The sequence below is a fragment of the Paramisgurnus dabryanus genome, chromosome 4 (genome assembly GCF_030506205.2).
Source record: "Paramisgurnus dabryanus chromosome 4, PD_genome_1.1, whole genome shotgun sequence".
Lineage (NCBI taxonomy): Eukaryota > Metazoa > Chordata > Actinopteri > Cypriniformes > Cobitidae > Paramisgurnus > Paramisgurnus dabryanus.
Genome location: NC_133340.1, coordinates 391,760 through 396,489, shown reverse-complemented (window position 1 = coordinate 396,489; position 4,730 = coordinate 391,760).

Below are 4,730 nucleotides of genomic sequence, written 5' to 3'. Positions count from 1 at the left end.
TTTTCATCACTTCATTTAAAAAAATTAATCACAAAAAAATTTTGACGCAAATACCAGTAAAAACGTAGTAAACCGGGATGCGTGATTATTTTAAATACTTTCCTCCCATAAATGTTGTATCTAAAGCAGAGGTGGGCATTCTTGGATCTTGATTTTTGTGCTGGCGTGAGCGGTAAATCTGGCCCTAACTGAGGTAAAGGTGTAAAGTTACATTTAAGCTAAACAGCATGAAGAAAATACTTTTATGAAAAAACGTTTACATATACTATTATGATGCTCAAAGATGAGTTTTAAGTCGTTTTTGCTGGTCTACACAAAGCATGATTAATTGTTTGTCAGATTTGTGAGTGCTTTAGGAGGAAGAATGTTCCATTCAGACGACTGTGTGTCACTTGTCTCTTTCAGTGAGGTTGTTAGGCGTTTCTTTATCATAAATGAGTACCGTCCTCTGCAGTAACTAACGTGAGACAGATAATGTGAAGTCCACTCATTGGTAGTCGCTCCCAAAGTCGTTTGTTATTTGCATAAAGTTAAACTTTTCTTTTCACGTTGCTGGACACCCCCCATCCGGTCGCAAACGGTCACTGTCGCTCGTGCCGTTGGAAGTTGACAAGCTTGAAATGAATGAGATCATGTCGCTCTGCTACTCCTTGTTGCTGGTGGTCTGAACGGGGGATTAATGCTCTTCAAAATCTCATGTTTATATGGTACAAAAATGTTTAGGTGTTTTTGAGCCATAAGTGCTTTAACACCTAAGGTACAGGTAAAGGTACATTTTTATCAGTGAGTGTGTTGGCAAGTTAACGGTGCTTTCTTTGGACTGTCATTCATAAAATGGTTCTACTACTTGACACAGATATCACAGAGGTTTAAGTCCAATGACTAAACCATTTGGAGGAAGGTAGCAAAACTCCTTGTGTTACTTTGTGAATAATATACAGCATTTATATTCTTAGCTTTGTAAAAGGGTCAATTTAGTAATATTTTATCAAATAAATTAATTTCCAATTTAGTAAAAAGGAACTTGCATACAAAACAGACAGAACTGCCTGTAACTGTGAACTGTTTGTTTTGGCCAGTTTCTGTGTTCGGTCAATGACTCATTTCTAGCCACCAATAAGAACATGCTGTTGTTTGGCGTGTATGTCTGCGTACAATTGAATGCTTGCATATGTGCGAGTCCATGCCGCTTGGTACGTTTCCACTGATGAGTGTTTTACTCATTTCTATGCAATGCCCTCAAGGTGGATAGTGGCATGGAGAAAAGTGTACTCATACCCTGTAACTATACCATGCTTTGTGACCAGCATTGCATTGTGTGGATTCTGCCACTGCTGTGTAAATGTACTGTCATGCGTATGCATTCAGTTGTGCTTGATAAAATATAAAGCGTGGAGTATAGTCTCTCTTTTTTTATTTTTCCTATGTGTAACACAGACGCAAAGTATAGTTTGACTGCTATGTGTAGCATACGTTCAACGCATGTGAAAGCAACAAAATGCAATGCATCTCCTGGGCTACATACTACATTGCCCTGTAGACATATATGCAACCTTAGTGTACAATTTACGTAGGGTTTGAAAAATCCAATTGTGCGCGTACAGTACACGTGCACTTTTCTGATAAAGAAAAGTGTGTCACATACCTCGGCGTACAAGTAAAAAATGGACTATACTTCAGCCAGATTTAAGGTACAGTTTGTTACTGAAATTCATATTTTTTCTTCATACATTTATATTTCTCTTTTGTATTGTTTTCTAATATTTTTTATTATACTTTGTTTTAGAATTGTAGATTTAGAATTGTTATACTTAAATGTAAACTGTTGCCTACAGTTCATTGTTCTTATGAATTGTACAGATTTTCTAAAAATGCTTTAAAGTCCATTTTCAAACTGTATAATATAATTTGACATATTATGTTTTGAGAACCAGCTATTTCTATTTGCATTGTTTATTAAGATGATCAGATATAAAATTTTATCAGTTGTGTTGAGGAGATAATTCTCTGTGAAATTGTTTTTTTTTTTTTTTTGATATTGGAAAATTGAAATAACCTGTATGCACTAATGCAAATAAGTAAAAAATAAAAACAATTGAATTTATCATTTTGACTGTCTGTTTACTCACTTTTCATGTTCAGAATTCGTTTTGTGTGTTTTGTATGTGTGTTTAATATCAAGCATAACTAGTCCGCCATGTTACTAGAATTTCACAATGAAGGTTGGGGCGCTTTGATAATTAAAAAATGTCTCACATTCACGTTCCTCATATCAGCAGTGTGGCCTTTTTTATCTGATGCCCATCCTCTTTATGCCTTTTAGGGGGTGGTTTCCCTGACAGGGTTTAGATTAAGACAGGACACGTTTAGTTTTTACAAACATACCTTACAAAAACATTACTGGTGTGCATCTTGATATAAAACAATGGCACTGATACACTCTTAGGAAGGATGTGTTAATTTTTTTACACATCTTTGTGCGTTAAGCTTTTAACACATTATGTGTCATTTTGTGTTAAAATATAACACAAGTTGTGTTAAAAGTTACACAAAACGTGTTGTTTCAATAATAACACAAAGATTGGGACAATGCATTTAGTGTGTTGTCCCAGAATCAACACTAATGTGTTGTTTTTAACACATTTGTTCTAAGAGTGTATAATTTAAGCAGTGGTGGCCGGTGATTTCTTTTTTAGAGGGCGCACAATGCGAAGTTCGTCACAACATTTATGTAGCCCATCATGTGTGTGGTTCATCGTTTCAAAATATGTGTTCGGTGCGTCGAGTCACCCTATGTGCATCACGTGTTTTGTCAAAATAAGTGCCTGCTGCAGATGCGTCTAAAGAGTTTATGATAAAAGAGACGCTCGGGGTTGCCAGATACTCAAATAATCTCATGCGTAATCAGAGTTTACTGTTAAGGGAGTGTCTTGTGTGTATTTTGTGAACGTGAGCGTCTCTTTTATCATAAACTATTTTGACGTGTGTGCAGCAGGCACTTATTTTGACAAAACACGTGATGCACATGGTTCACATGACGCAACAAACACATATTTCGAAAACACAAGTAATACACATGACACTCCGAACACATTTTAAATTTGTGTTCGTCGGATGAGCAGTCACGAGCCACCACTGATTTTAAGTTAAGCTGCCAAGGCGTTTTAAACATGAAAATAGGTTTAAGCCCTGTCTGGAAAACTGCCCATTTTTTACACTTGCTTGTACAAAAACTAATGTGTCAGTGCTTTGTTGCATGTGTTTCCAAATTTGTAACAGTTTTCCTATCAAAAACTTGCCATACCTGGAATGTCATTATTATTATGTCAAATGAGAAATAATTAGTAGGCAAATTACAAGGATAATTATAATGTAAGATAAACACTAATGTCAGTATCATTTCTTTTATTTACCACTAGCTGGAGCTGCTGACACAGTTTTAAACATGTGAATGGTTCAGACTTTTGGCATGCTTGCACAAGAACCCAACAGCCTTTCTTACATAAGTGATGTCTGATAAATATTTTGGGATATTTGTCATAGTCTCTAGAATATAGACATAATTTAGGAATGAAATATATAAGTAATGTCTTCTGACATCAAAGCCATTAACAAATGCCTTCTGATCAAACATCATGATCTTTTTTTTTACATCATGAAGAATTTTTATGTATTTTATGAGGTGGCTAATTCTTATGCAATGAATCATATTAAAACATATGATTTAAAACAGTCTCCACTCTTAAGCCCAACATCACAGGGGCAAATGCAAATTGTGTAATAAATGTACGAATGTGCTTGTACAAGTTAATACAAATACAAAAATATACATGTTGCCATGAGATAGCATTGGATCAAAGCAATATACATGTTTTGGTTTTATTGAGGCTGTTCCTCTTTTCTTCACCACAGTAGCTACCTTTTAAAAACACCAACAAAAAAGACACTTTAAAATACTAACAGAACACAACACTGAATATTAAAATGTCTCATCCTGTTTTCATCGTATTAAAAATAGCATAAAATAACACTTTATTTCGACAACTACTTTCAGTCTCATGCATGCAAAAAGTACGTTGGGAACTAGAAATCCGCACCCAGTTTCAGCAATACAGGTTTAATCCAACAAGTAGTCCTAACTCCAATGAATCAAGTTAGTTATGCAACATATTCGGTTAACTGGAGAACGGGTTAAAATACTTTTTCATTGTGTTTCAGGTTGACGTGTTCTTTTAAAAGGAAAACATCAAGTTAATGTATTGTATTTTTCTTGTATGACTACTTTAGACCTGACTAACCTCTAATATGCATCATGAATATATATATATCATTAAAATAAATAAAAACAATCAAATCTTTCCTAGTTTCAGAAATTAAACTTTGTGATGACTTCCACCACAAGTTATCATTTGTTCTTAAATTGTGTCACTCGTAAGCTACACCCAAAATTTAAGTACAGGATAACAAAAGGCAAAAGCCATCAATACAGGTGCACCTTGCACAATAAATGTTACCAAATTTATCAAAGGAAATATTATCACAATGAGAATCAGAAATCAAGATATGATTCGTATTATTCAGTAACTGTGCATTCTTTGCATAATAATTATCTATGGATTAACTTACTTAACAAGTTCTCACCATGAATGTAGCCATATAATGGCGTTAAGAATAAACAAACAAACAAGCATAATAATTATCAGAAATTCCTGTAAGACTTTTTTTTACCA